General features: G+C 33.7%; 1 long non-coding RNA gene across 2 annotated transcripts in view; it reads left to right on the top strand.

Annotated features, from left to right (window-relative positions):
* Nucleotides 1–15,879, top strand: part of LOC147806840 (uncharacterized) — a 157,596-nt gene that overhangs the window by 55,126 nt on the left and 86,591 nt on the right. For both annotated transcript variants that reach the window (XR_015435295.1, XR_015435296.1), the window contains exons 7-8: nucleotides 3,177–3,228; nucleotides 12,778–12,829. This is a non-coding gene — a long non-coding RNA (uncharacterized LOC147806840). The remainder of the gene's footprint in view (nucleotides 1–3,176; nucleotides 3,229–12,777; nucleotides 12,830–15,879) is intronic.

The raw sequence follows: 15,879 nt of genomic DNA, 5'->3' as shown, positions 1-15,879 counted from the left end.
TTCGAACACGGTTCACCTCATTGGAAAGCGAACGCTCTATTCCCTCAGCGGCAAACTAATTTTTTATTAAAATTTACGAATTTTATTGAGGACTGTTTGCCCATTGCGGGAAATTGAGATCAAAGGCTATCACGCCAAAAAGTTTCGATAGACAGCCCATCAAGAAGAGGCTACGGTCATGAGCTGTTTATTGTTCAAAACCCCACAAGGTTAAATTTTTCCTCCTAGTTTAGGCTCTTTATTGAAAATGGTAAATCATGCAAAAGTTTTCGTTAGTCCACGATCCGAAACAAGATTTGTCCTAAACAAATTAGGGCTTAATTGTGAAATTGGCTACCACAAAACTAAGTTTTACCTCCGAGTATTAGCTCATTACGAGAAAATAATACCCCAGTCTAACCAAACAAAACTTTATAGCCACAAAGATTACCATATTTGATGGCTTTCCATTGATGGACCAACATAATCTTGATGGTAACCATTAATAATTCCATCATGAACCACTATATTTTTTGATGGTAACCATCACAAGTTACCATCATCCCAATGTAGGAATTCGGACCGATGAATGATGGTTCAACATAAGAACAGCAGCTTGTTTTGAAGGTTTGTTCATCATAGTTCCTTAGAAATCAAATGTTGGAACAATTATGAGCAACCATCATCAACAATAATTTGGACTGATTGATGATGGACCAACAAGAAAAAAAGACATTGTTTTGTTGTTATATTTCTGAAAACCAATAAGAATTCCCATTAAATCATCATTGGATGATTGGTTCATAAGAATAAAACTTCTCTTGACCATCATGGTATTAAAGTAGCCATCATTGTATTAAAGTAGCGTTTTCTAGCATGGAATGGTAGAAGTTTGCAGACATATCAAATACCATGAATGCATATTGGAAAATATTGGATGATGGTGACCATCAAATGTTGTTGAACCATCATCAATCTCTCTGAAACCAACATGAACAGTCAAAATGTTTTGATGGGAACATCAAGACTTTTTGACTTGGGTTGGCCAAAAAAACTTTTGGCTGAATTTGACCAAAAGCAACAGTTTGAGTTTTGCATCAAATTTTAATCCCGTTGTTGGAAGAGGTGTTAATCCACACGACTGAGGAAAGTTATATCTAAATAAGTTTTAGTTATGATAGATCAAAAAAACTAGAAAATTTAATTTTGCTTCAAATCTTTCGATCAAATTAAAAAAAACAATGTTATTCCCTCCCAACAAAAACTTGTTACCCTATTCGGCAAAAAAAGTAGTGCCTAAAACAAGTTATATTAACTAAAATATCGCAATTCTAGAATTTAACTTAAAAATGTCAGTCCTACGAAAGTTTTCTTTAGCCTATTATCAAATTCATAGTCTTAAATCAAATTTTGGCAAATTTTTGTTCTAGGAACCACAAAACTTCACCTGCGAACTTTGTCCCAATGAAGGAAATTCTAAAAGTCTCCCTATTCACCAAAATAAAATATGGAAAAAAGCAAAAGTGGCAAATTTCTAACCAAAAACTTTTAAGTTTAAATTTCGCTTTTAAATTAGAGCAAATTATAGAAATAATTATCCTCCTATGTCAAAAGCAAATTATGTTTAAAAGTTAGTAACCCGAAAAGTTAATTTTTCTTTCAATCCTGAGCCTATTGTAAAAAACTGTTATCCAACCCACAAAAATCTATAATTGCTAAAACAAAGTTAACTATTTTTTGACCAAAAAATACAAGTTTCAATCCTGCTAACAAAGTTTAGTAAAACAAATAGCTAGATTAAATCCACGTAAAAAAGTTTCTTTTAACACAGTAGTTCTTAAATAGTTTAAGCTAAAAAATATTTAACTATAATAAAAATAAATCTTATTTTATAATTCTATTTTAATTTAATTACATTTATATCATATGTCATCATTTTTTACTCAAAATTCAATACTATTGTAGAAAATCGTTTCACCATCTAAAGTTTTTGTTAATCAGCCTTCGGTTACCTTAAGGCTGTGGTAATAAACCATTGATATCAAATCTCGATGATATTAAATGTTTCATTCATAGAATTAAGGTGAAGAGAATATAAAAGGTTAAATTCTCTTCAAACAATTTATTCAAAATATTAGTATAACTTTAACAAACGAATAAGCATTATTAACAAACTTAAACATTATGAGGTCGTTATGCGACCAAGCTAACTAGTAAAAAGTATAGTTTTTTATGTAAAGAACTCCCCTAACCATTCGTCTGAAGAGGTGGCGGTGACTATGGTTACGAGGTTTAACTATTTCAAGTAGGGGTGTTGGGTCATTATTTAAGATAGGGTTTGCCTCGGGTCGATGAGAGAAAGGGAACCAGGGAGGAAAGGAGCTCCCCTTTTCGAGGTGCACCATTTCTTGTTTCCAAAGTAGCAGACGACTGTAGGATTCGTGGCGAGGGGAGTTCTTTCTATAGTCAAACTATAAGTGCTAGTTCTTCACCTGACGGAGAATGTTTATCATAGAGTTGCCTTTCCCTCAAAACCGATGACTCAGGGGATAGAGCGTTCGCCTTCCAATTCGGCGAACCGGGTTCGAATCCCAGTCGATACGAATTCCGCATCTGGCTTGTACCGACCACAGTGCTGACGTGAAATATCCTCAGTGGTAGACGGATAATGGGTTAGTCCCCTTACCGTCAGGCTAACCGTGTGAGGTTCTCGTAGTTTTCTTCTCCATGTAACGCAAATGCGGGTTAGTTCCATCAGAAAGTCCTCCGCGAAGGCAAATTTCTCCCAATACTCGATCCAGGAGTTTCCTTGACTTCGGGATTGGGTTCAAAATGACATGGCTACGGAGTTTAACATTAGTTGTCCTTAAACCCATAAAATTGGGTGGGCTGTTCAACGACAATTATAAAATGAAATTAATTTTAAAAAAAAACTTAACTCGCCAAGCTGGCGGAAGTAAAACTACTGATGAGAGAAACTGGTGAAAGTTACAGATTAAAACTGATGAGAGTGGCAAGCACTGCAAAGGAATAAAATAAAAAATTAAGAAACAAAATATTTTTTTGGTTAAGTTCTTAAAAGCAGATAAGAATGCGGTTTTTAAATTATAAATGGAATTGTGAAATTTTTTAGTGTACGATTTAGACTGCTTTTTTTTTGAAGTATGGTTCTACTATAGCACCTTTTTTTGTTATAGGAAAGAGTTATGATGTCGATTGAGCAGTATAACGTAGTGCAACAAAATATAGGTAAGAATATAATTCTCATGTTTTATTTATTTTGATACCTTTACGTGTTTTGACCAAAAATTTTAAATTTTTCAATATTTTTTTCTCCAAAACTACAGCACAAATGGATAACTACTGCAGCTATTAATTCTGATTTACAATGTACAAAAAAGTAATAAATGGACCACTTTGAATAATTTTTGATCTAATGATTGGATCTTCAAGCTCTTGGTCTTAATCTGAATGATTCGAGGGGGTCATTTCAAACATGCAATTTGTTCAAACATTAATTCATTCATTTTAAATTACGAGTTCAGACACAAAAACTTACACTTTCTTTGAACAAGCATATCGTCTGATTTGAAAAGGAGGTAGCCGCAATCTGAGAAATAAGGTCCCAGGGTTGAAGAGTGGTCCTGATTTTGTAACCTTCAATGTTAATTTTACTTTTTGCGTATTTTATCATAACTTAAGAACGTTTTAAGCAAACACGATTATAAGCTTCGTTTTTCCAGAATTAATATTTCAACCAAAGTAAATCCTTTAGTAAATATTTGTTATTTTATTTAGTAATAGTAAAAAAAGAGTTGAATTCAAAGGTATACTATTTTTGCAACATTTTAAAGAATAAAAATAACTGAGCGAAATCGACCGAATAGTTCCTGAGAAATCAATTTTTAAATGTAAGACTTTTTCGAACAATGCGACTGTTTCAAAATTCAATTTCTTAGGAATTATTTGACCGATTTTCTATTTCACCATTTAAAATTGCATTACTTAAAATGATACGAAAAATGTATATACCTTACAGTTCTAAAAGTTTTCGTAATGTTAGGTAATAATTTATTATTATTTGTTATTTAGCAATAAATATATTTCATTTGTGTCCATTTCCGGAGTAAAACTACTGGTCAGAGTAGAGCACAGCAGTGTTTCACTGGCTAAACTTTTTTTGGAAAAAACACAGTTCTTCCAAGTCTTTTTTTTGTCTTCCTAAATTGCAGGAGTAAACGGTATTTCACATTATACAGTCTTAGTTATTCCAGAGAGTGGTAGCAATTTAGTTTCAAGGAAGGCAGGTTTCACGCGATCCATAGTTCGTCTACCAGGAGTTGGCACATGGATCCGCCTTCATCACGTGGTATCCGACGTTACAATTTCGCTATTTTTGGGAGAAGGATGTGAACAATCCTAAACAAGGTTGTTATTGGGCGACCGTATGACAAAAATATTTATTTCTCAATTTTTATGTGCATTTTTCTAACATTAAATATTTCATAAATTTGAATAATGTGTCCTTTTTGAGACTTTTGCGGCAATATATTTAATTAGCTAGAGTAACGAAAGGTATAATAGCAGATGATAAAGCGAAGTAAGTGACTGAAAAAGAATTCCCTGTTTGCGCATTAAGGGTTGTTTCAATTTCAAGCGCGGAGACGTTTCTCCTCTTATTTCCTGCTCTGAAATGAACTCCGAGGAGGTGGAGTCAAGTGCCAACTCCTGGTGAACGAAGTAGAGATTGTTGACCTCGAATACTCAACATCAAAAGGAACCTGCAAAGGCATTCCTATCATTCCTGATGAAAACGTGACTTTAAAGGCTGGATGCGCTCACTTTTTAAAATGGCAGGAAGCTGGAGATGTTCTGATGGTAGAGAAATGTTTCTGTGAATAATAGCAAGTTGGATTTTGGGCGAGTCCACAAATGGAGTAGAATCAAAAAATTCAACTGGGATGCAAAGTGTTGTTCCGCAGACGAGCTTTGAAGATGGTGACTGTAGATCGTCCATTTATACAGCTCAGAAGCCCAAGAGAATAGCCGGTAAGAAGGTTGACCAATGGTCCTGTGGGCCTAACTGTAACTATGTTTATTAAGCATCAATTCACTGTAAGACATATTAACTCGATTGAATCTTGAGGTACTTTTGATAGATGAAGGTTGACATTGTCGATTTCTGCTTTCCCCATATTTGTGACCTGCTGACGTGCTATGAACAAGCTTACTTCGATGTATGGTATGCATTAAAAAGTTGACTTTCTATTTGTGACTGAGTCATCGTCCTCCTCGCGCTGTCCTCAGTTTCTTTTACACACAACGTGATCCTGCATACTCTAGACTGTTAATAGCAACACAGGAGAGACCACATACACTACCATGAACTTAATACAACTCTCACCATAAATGCTCAAAATCCGGTAAACTTAACACAGTCCTAGTAGTATTCATTCATCGAATTGTATCCCTGATTAAAGTCTAGTAGCGGAGTAGTATGGCTTAACTATCCTTATTATCAAACATCAATTGATTAGTATATAAGACCAGCTAACTCGATCCAATCTTGAGGTACCTTTTGATAAATATAGGTTGGCATTGTCGATTTCTACTCTCCCCACAGTCTGTATTGAAGGCCTTGAGGGCAGCTGTCGAAGGTCGGTGCCATTGTTCTATCATTCCATTACTTTGAGGATGGTAAGGTGAGGATCAACTCTTTTGATGCCCACGAGATGTGCTAGAGTTTTGAAGAGTCTACTCTCGAACTGGTGACCCTGGTTGATCGTTATCACTGAAGGTGACCTAAGCCGGGCAGTCCCGCAGTGGACTGATCGTAAAGATACGTTTCCCAGTAGAACTCAAGCATCACTCGCTGCGATCAGTAAGTAGGGTGGGTGACCTGCCTGCGTAGGGACCGAGGCTGTGCTGTATCGGTCCTCGTTAAACTGTTCGACCGTTAAGTGCTCTAGTTCGAGAGCTGGTCGTCGGGCTGCCAAAGCAGGAGAGCCATCAAATTTGTGATGGCATGTCTTCGGATCACCCTCAGAGAAGTTTTCGAGACCGTCGCCAATAGCTCATTGTGTAGCTCTAGTGTGAGAGGTAAATGAAGTACCAAAGCGAGCAATACAGGTTTTTAAGAAAGCCTCAGCTACTGTCTCTTCTGTAATCGGAACCACCCATCTAGTAAGTCTGTCGATTATCATTAAGCAGTATGAAAAGCCTTTAGATGGTGGCAATGGGCCAACGATATCAAAGATGAAAGAGGTCAAAGCGGTTGGACTTTATTGGAAAAGAAAAGATAGGGGATATAGTATGCCTTATGATTTTGACATGGCATGCAGTATCTAGACCGCATATTGCAATCTCTATTTAAGTTAGGCTAAATAAATCCATTACCAATCAATTTATTAATTGCTTTCGTACCGGGGTGTGATAAGTAATGAATAGTATCAAATATTTGTGTACGCCATTGTTTTGGAATAAAAGGTCTAAAATTTTTAGTAGAAATGTCGCAGTATATAAAAAAGTGTTTGTATCAGCCATATTTACATTTTTAAAATCTAAATCTTGGGAAATATTGATTGAACGATTTAATTCTTTATTATTTTCCTGAGCTTCTGCAATTTTGCTATAATCTACAGGATTCGGTATTGTTTATAGAAGATATTTTTGATAACGCATCTCCTGTTATATTATCAGAACCATTTGGGTATCCTATATCTGTTGTAAACCGAGATAAAAAAAAATCTAACTGACGAGCTTGCCGGGGGTGAACATTTATCTAACTTTTGCTTAAATGCATAGGTGAGTGGTTTGTTTTCTGTGAACAAAACAAAATTTCGAGCATTTAACTGAATTGTTTGATTACAACTCCCTATCGTAAGCGCTATAGCTTTTCTCAGTTTCGTATAAATTATTGCGAAAAAAATGCTAACAGTTGAAGAAATTAGTTTTCTGTTTAAAATAAAGATTTTCCTGTTGCAAAATCCGAGGCAACCACGCGTAATTTGCTTCGAGGTTAGAATGTGTAAGCAGCATAGAGTTTGCTAAAAGGGTTTTTCAATTTTGAAATTAGACTGTTCTGACCAGTCAATCATATGATTATCATTGCGCTCTTTGAGCCCTCCAAAAAATCATTTAAATAAATTTGGTTATGAGCTGCACGAAGTAGAAAACAAAAAATTTAGAAATCTGAAAAATCTTCATAATTCCTTAATTATTTTTGACTGTGGGCAATTTAAGATAGTGTCTACTTTATCAGGTTGTGGTTTATTGCTATCCTTAGTTATTAATTATCCAAAAAATGAAATTTCTGACACTCCAAACAGACAGTTTGATACTATTAAACAACATTCGTTTAGTTTTGATATACGGCTGGGACACACATTTTGTGCTGCCAAGGTGCTTTTTAAAAAGTGCTTAAGCTTGCTTATTTTCGATTTTCATTTTTTAAAAGTTTTAAAGGTGTTATTTCTCATTGGGTGTTTTTAAAAAGTGCTTAATTTTCCCTTTTCGAAAATGAGATTTTTTTTCTTTAACGTGTCGATTTTCGCCACGTATTTTTCACTTTGTTCTATCCAACGTTTTCACAATTCATTCAACCACAATCTATTTCGGCCTACCGTCAGTCCATAGCGTATGAAAGCGCCAATCATTAGCGCCTGCTAATGAGGTGACCCGGGTTCGATCCCAGCAACAACTGGTTGATTCGAATTCCGTACTCGGCTTGCATCGACCATAGTGCTGACGTAAAATATCCTCAGTGGTAGACGAATTATAGATTCCCCTCGCCATCATTCTAAGCAGGGCAGGTTTTCGTGGTTTTCTTCTCCATGTAACGCAAATGCGGGTTAGTTCCATCAAAAAGTCCTCCACAAAGGCAAAATTTCTCCCAATACTTGATCCAGTAGTTCCCTTGTCTTCTGCATTGGGTTCAAAATGACAATGCTACGGAGTTGAACATGAGTAGTCGTCAACCAAAAAAATTGGGTCGGCTGTTCAACGACGGTTATGAAATAAAAAATATGTGACACTTGAAATTAATTTTATTTGAAAAGTATCAGTTTCGGTAGTTATGCCAAACAAAGAAACGTGACATCATTTTAGGTCAATCAACAGCCCGAGTGCTCTGAAAATAATTGGAATAGGTGACACGTAGCAATTAAAATTTTGTATCTTCTTAATGCTGAATTAATGTTCAATGACTTATTTCCGCGGGTCAACATTTTTGAATTATTAGCTTTAAAAAATTGTAATGGATCAAGTTACAAATTTCTAATCATTTTCGAGACGGTCGAGCAGCTCACGTCCAGACCTGAATCCACTAAAAAATTTTAATTCGTCTTTTTATCAAATACAAATAAGCGACATGAACATCATTCGGCATTTAGATCACTTGTCGCCGTCCCAGCGACAGCCGTTTTTTGCTCTCCTGGCTATTGTTGTAAGAACACGATGAACAATATTTCCTAACTTTTTGACAAAATTTCGAATGATAAAAAATGAATTTAGACGTTTTTTTTTTCCTCTTTTCCCTAGAGCTGGATCTATCTCTAAGAAAATTATTATATCTTGTTCGAGATCGATTGCGCAATCTCTCTCTAGAAAATCTTTCAAATTGCTGGCTAAGTGCTGTTATTTGCTGACGAAGTGTAATTACATCGATACCTGGTGTTACCTGGTATCGTTATCTTCGATACGAAGTGTTGATATACCAGCTTCGATGGTGAAAAATCTTTTCGTGGATTTGCAGAGAGTGCGGGATTTGAACTCGTGGATTTATTTATTACACAAACGTTTAGTAAGGGATCCGTTCTAAATTTGGCTATTTTATCAGCTAGTTGAGCTACAATTTCGAGTGGCGCTAAGCTAACGGAAAGATTTGTTGGCAAACTTTGTAGCCGTAAGGTTTTCAAAAAATGTTCATTTAAAGATGTACAGTGCACGCAAAAAAGACCACCCTGAATAACTTTTGATCTAATGATCGGATTTTCACGTTCTAGGACTCAATCTTCATGGTTCGATGAGGTGACCTCAAAAATGGTATTCAGTAAGTGCAGACGATATTTTTAGTTACGAAATCAGATACAAAAACGTACTTTCAATGAATAAACATACCTTGTTAATGACGGATTCAGATTTCTGACCCCCTAAATATCGACGCTATTTTTGTCATATGGTTCCAATAATTTGGTCAGGGGAGCGCTCCAAAGTTTGAACCCCTTAATGGTCCTTTTACTTTTAGCGTATTTCGCTATATCTCGAAAACTTTTTAAGCTAACTGAAATATTCTTTGAATACAATTATGAAATTCGTTTCCGTAGATATAGTGAAATCCGCAACAAGTAAAATTAACATTAATTTGTCCATACCTTGGAGTGTTTTGCTGCCCAAACTATGGACCTCCTATATTTCGGGGATCAGAAATCCGAATCAGTCGGAAAAAAGGTTTGTTTGTTCTAGGAAAGTACGTATTTATGTCCGATTTCGTAACTTAAAATATCGTCTGCACTTCTTAATTAGCATGTTAGAGGTCACCCCTCGAACGATCAAGATTAAGTCCTAGAATGTGAAGATCAATTATTACATAATTATTAAAATCAATTATTACATTATTATCAAAAATTATTCAGGGTTGTCCGTTTTTTATTTGTCGTCCCCTAACTGCAATGCGGAAAGAAGTTTGCGAATTCGTTTATTTTCAGAGTCTGTAAATTGCGCAATACGACTTCCTTTAAGAGTATTATATTTATTAACTGCTGGAAGATGAAACAAAATATCTGAAACTGTTGATTAAGTTTCTGGGTCAATACCTGCTATAATATTGCTATAGTTCGTTTGGTCGTTAGTAATTCCTGATAAATTCAAATTACTTAACAAACCAAAATTTGATATTATTCTTCCATGTTTAGTGGTAGTTTAAAAAGTATACGTGCATATAGAGATTCAGTAAGATTCTGCTCAATTTTTAATTTTAAGCAAATTAAACTGAATTCATGTACTAACGTAATTTTAACATGTATTCTAAGTTTAGAATTAAATTTATATTAAAATTTATACTAATAACGAAAAACCTAATTTATAAGGGGAACAAATTGCATAATTAAACCAAACGAATGACCATAATAACCAATTTGAAACGTCACTCGCGTAGTAAACAATGCAAAAATTCAAGTAATATAATCTAATAATTTTTCCAAGAAGGTTTCTTTCAGCGTGCTGCGATGAACGCGGTCACCACTGGAGAGAATATAAAAGGATAAATTTTCTCAGAACAATTTATTCAAAATATTAGTATAACTTTATCAAAGGAATAAACATTTTTAACAAACATTTTGCCGCCGTTATGCGACGAAGGTAAGCGGCAGACTTCCCTTAGACTGAGGATGTTTATCACAGGGTTATCTTTTCTTCAAAATCTTTATTAATGTGCCACTATGGCTCTGGGGATAGAACGTTCGCACTCCATTAAAGTGAACCGAGTTCGAATCCAAGTCACGGCTGGGCAATACGAATTCCGTATCCGGCTTGCACAGGGCGGATGGATCATGGGTTAGAGTCCCCTTGCCGTCAGGCTAACAGTAGAACGTGGTCTTCCTCTCCATGTAACGTAAATGTTGATTAGTTCCGTTGAAAAGTACAAATTTCTCCACGAGCTCCCTTATCTTCTGGATTAGGTTCGAAATTACAGGGCTACGGAGTTGAACATTAGTAGTCGTAAACCCAAAATTGGGTCGGTTGTTCAACGATGGTTATAAAATAAAATAAAACTTTTTCTCGCCAAGCTTGCGGGAGTGAAAAATATTAGTGAGAAACTGGTTAAAACTGGTGAGAGTGGCGAGTACATCCAAGGAATATGTAAATAAATTAAGAAACAATATTCTCCTCTGAGCTTAAAAGTAGCTAATGTAACTTTTAAATTATAAATTTTCATTATTCATATCATATGTAATTTTCATAAAGTACTCAATGCAGTGTATAAAATAATTTGATGTTTAATTAGCACTAAATATATTTCTTCGGCAATAAATATATTTCTTCAGCAATAAATATATTTCTTCAGCAATAAATATCTATCTATATTATATAAAACGCTAATACGTACGTATGTATCAATAAAACCGATGATATTTCTTTTCTCGCGCTGGCAACAGTTTTCATTTTTAATTGATTGGATTCGGCGCGCAAGAGCACGTAGTGAGCATCATATGGCTAATTCATGCTATATAAAACGCTAATACGTTTTAATTGATAGGCTTCGGCGCGCAAGAGCACGTAGTGAGCATATCATATGTCTAATCGGGTGAATTCTCACCGAATTATCTTCATCGAAGCCGATGCTTTACATCCGGCGTTCAGTACTATTTCATATTGTTTTACAACACATGGTTTTAGCCCTCTGGTGGGAAATTCTTTAAAACAAAGCTTACAAAAGTTACTTTTCTCAACAACTGAAATTTAGAATAGTGTGATTAAGAAAAAAATGTGAACTGTTTGCAATTTCAAATTAATATTGAAATGCACAGGTTTAGAATTTTCTACAGTTAAAGTTTTCGGAACTTCAGTGTTCAAAATAGTATACTAAAGCTAGACGTTAAGAACGTATGCAGTGCGCGAGCAAAGCGAGCATCGGATTGCGAAGCAATCCGAAATGAACTGCGAAAGCAGTTCCGGGGGTTGGCGAGCGCGAGCGAGCAGGGGGCGAAGCCTCCTAGTATTTCATTATTTTATGCGCATTTAATTTTATCTACATTTATTTAAATAAAAGTAATTTTAAAATTTATTAAATGTGTAGTTATCCACTTGTAAATAAGGAATAAAGACTTGTTCTACCAAGAAGAGTTTGTATTTAAAAATGTTTTCTCTTCTAAATTAATTTACTTTTCATTCGACAAGTTGATTCTCTGTCTTTGCCATTCATTATTGCTTTGAGTTTGATTTTTAAAAAAATAACTGATTACACTTATTTATTCAATAATTAGTTTGCAGTGAATAAATAATAAACTTTTTTATTATTAGTAATATTAAGAATTTTAGTTGCAGTACTAAATAATATTAAAAATTATTTTTACATTTAGTCAGACCTGTGTGCGTGATCTAACAATTTTAAAAAATGAAAAATTATAATTGGAATAAAAATAAGTCCTATGCCATGCTGAAATGCCTCAATGTTTCGCTTTGGACTGCTAAGACCCTAAGTACGTCCCTGATTGTCGTAATATGTTGAAAATATTGGAGCTTTAAATACCATGTAAAATGGTCTAAAAATTATTTAAACGATATAGATTTACGTAACGCGATGTTAGAAGAGGCAACTGGTACTAACATGACATCAAAATGTCGGAATTAAAACTTAACCATGGCTGAAAAAAACTAGCTGACAAAATAAATTTCAAACAGTAATGGATTTCACGTACACTGATAATAAAAAACGTACATGGTACACTGATAAAAAAAAAGCGATTACCTAAATATGATATTTTGAGTGTGAAAACCCGGATGGAAGGATATTATCTATAAAAAGGTTATAAAAGCAACAGAAAAACGATGTGGTTTTTCCATTAAATTGTCATTCATTGAGCTTGTAAAGTTATAAATTAAATTCATAGTATGCGCGTTATAATATCTTGGTCAAAGTATTGGAATTTGAAAAACATGAGGAAGTTTGTCTGCAGACGGAACCCAATTTTTTCCAACCCCCATAGAGAGTAGTAGCATATCTTGAATTTTTAATTGTACTTTTTAGACTGCTGTTATTTTTTAACTATGGTTTTAATGAAGCAGCAATTTTTCTTATAGGAAAGAGCTATGATGTTAAATGACCTGTATAACGTAGTACAACAAAATACAGGTAAGATTATAATTCTCATGTCTTATCAATTTTGAAATCTTTACGTCTTTTGTCCAAAAATTTAAATTTTCTAATATTTGTTGCTGTTTCATTTGCTGAATTTTTCTTTTTCAAAACTGCAACACGGACGAAAAACTACTATAAACATGAATTTTGGAGGGAGCCGTAATCTGAGAAATAAGGTTCCAGTAGTTTGGACAGAATTTGGACCCCCTTAATTTTACTTTTTGCGTATTTCATCGTATCTTGAACGTATCTATCAAATTAGAAGATTTTTACAGGAAGCTTCACATGAGATTTATCCAGAAATAATTTCAAGCAAAATAAAACTTTTACCAAATATTTTTATCTTCATTTTAAATAATGCAATTTTAAATGGTGAAATATAAAATTTGAGCGAAATCGACCCAATAGTTTCTGAGAAATCAATTTTTAAATATAAGACTTTTTTTTCAAGCAGTGCGACTTAAGCATTTTTAAAAATACGACTTTTTTAAAACTCAATTTCTTAGGAACTATTCGACCGATTTCCCCACATTTTCAATTTCTCCATTTGAAATTGCATTATTTAAAATGATGCAAAAATTCCATACCTTACAATTCAAAATTTCTTCAACCATTTTTAAATAAAATAATTATTAAAAATTTTTGCATTGAATTATCTATGGATAAACAAATTTTATTATTTTGTGCAGAATCTTTTTTATTTTCGTTGGAAGTTCTTGAGATATAGTGGAATGCGCAAAGAGGTAATATTGAGAACGAGCAACCTGCATACGTAGGGTAATCGAGTAATGTTGATTATTTTAACTAGTCTATAACTGAAAACTTTCAAAAATCAACTGATCATGTTCAAAATTAATCAGGATTTATTAAAATCATAACTTAAAATTAGCTTAAATCGAAAATAACTTCACGTGACTCAAAAAGAGGCAAGATTAGGCCGTCAGAATCCACTTAATTCGTAAGCGGATTATGCCAAACCGAAACTTGTCTTACGGTAAAGTGATGCTGTTTACAGAGGTGTCTTATTCTATGCCTGTTTTTGACAAAACTGTGTTACATTTGTGATATATTGCAAACACAGAAGAATATTTGGTTTGAGAATTAATATTTTTTATTCAAAAAGTATAAACTGGTATACTATAAGTAAACTGGTTAATACGTATACATACATAAGAACTTTTTTGAAATTCTTTCACGTCAAAGTTTGATCCTAAATGGTAAGTAGGAAATGGAAATATTTAAGATTTAGAATTTTAAGTAGGGCCAGAATAGACTGGTTGTTAGGACGTTGGGCAAGTGTTCAAGTGGTCGTGAGTTCGAGCACCGCAAGCAGAAGTAATGGTGACTAATGCACGGTAAATCTGTCGGGTCACAAAGTCTTCTATGTTCCCAAAACAAATCATACCTCTGGAAATGCTGAATTGGAGATTGATCGTTCTCTGGTTCAGGTCAAAATTACGACCTGTGGATGAATAAATGCGTCCACTCTGTAATTGGGGTGTGATGTATGTGTGTGATTGAATTTGTATGTTTGGCCATAAATGGCGTCACTGAAGCACAAGAAACACACCTCTGCCTAAAATTCGCTTAGTTTCACCAAGCAAGCCTGTTGGTATTAGCCAGTAGCATTAGAAACAACAACAGAATTTCATGTTTTTTTACTGGCGATGCAAATAATACTTAAAACTTTATTTATTTTTGCTTATCTTCTTTTTTGATCCCTTCTTCCTGAAAAACTACAAAAAATAAATACCTATACATTTATACATATATAAATTTTCTTGTGTATAATATTGAGTTTATTCAGGGCAATAAACTAAACACGAATGTTGTAGTTTTAAATTTTTTACTATTATTAGCTAAAATATGTTTGCAAAATGCATTTTGCAAAATAAAATTCGCATAAAAGTTTTTTTTTTAAATAAATATAAAAATACAATAGCAATTTTTTATCTGTGTTTATATCATAGATAGTTTAAAGAATTTAAAGTGCGACGTAAAAAAAAGTACTACGTCTTGTGGAATTAAAATAAAGAATGATTTTTAAATTTTCCTTTTTTAAAATTTGAATATTGTTAAAATTGCAAATTTTGTTTTAAAATTTGCTAAATTATTCACAAAGAATATATTATTGAAATTGCTTTTGTAAAATTTCTAAAATTATGTAAAGATTTTTTCCTGTTGAAGAATTTTTTATGCTTACATGATTGTTACTGATATTGTTTAAATGGAATTTAAGCAACTATACCTTTAGTGTAAATCAATTCCAATAACTTTAAATAAATTGACATTTGACAGAAGAATTGACTTTTAATAGAAAATATTTCATTTACCAACCAATATTCGAAATCCACCGTAAAATTGGGTATTAGTATATCACACTCGTTTCAAAAATGTTTTACCAATTTACTTTAATACCAAAATAAATTGAATGAAGTAAAAGTATCGAAACAAATAATTTAATACAAATTTTAAAAAATGCTTTTACAAAAAACCCACAAGCAATACTTCTTTATGGTTATTTTTTTATACATATTCTACAAAATTAGTAATTTATTTTTATAACCGTCATTGTAAAGTTGTCCCAATTTTGGTTTTGCGACTACTAATATTCAACTCCGTAGCCTTGTAATATTGAACCCAATCCAGAAGACAAGGGAACTCCTTGATCTAGTATTGGGAGAAATTTGCCTTCGTGGAAGACCTCTTGATGAAACTAACCCGCATTTGCGTTACATGGAGCAGAAAACCACGGAAGCCCTTCAAGATCCCTTGAACCCATTATCCGTCTACCACTAAGGATATTTTTACGTCAGCACTGCTGTCGGTGCAAGCCGGGTGCGGAATTCAACCAGCCACTTCATTTGAGGGTTAACGCTCTATCTCCTGAACCACCTATCCCCTGCAGCATTTAATATTCACAGTTTTTTACATTAAAAGAAACCAATTTTGTATTTAAGCAGCATTAAGCTTAAATCGATTCTAACACGCGTATGTCTGACATTAAATTAATTGATATTGGCAATTTAATAAGGAATAACGGA

Source organism: Parasteatoda tepidariorum, chromosome 7 (genome assembly GCF_982258835.1).
Source record: "Parasteatoda tepidariorum strain Cologne lab strain chromosome 7, Ptep-v5.0, whole genome shotgun sequence".
Lineage (NCBI taxonomy): Eukaryota > Metazoa > Arthropoda > Arachnida > Araneae > Theridiidae > Parasteatoda > Parasteatoda tepidariorum.
The sequence above is the reverse complement of the archived record's forward strand: the minus strand, read 5'-3'. Positions and strand labels throughout refer to the sequence as shown.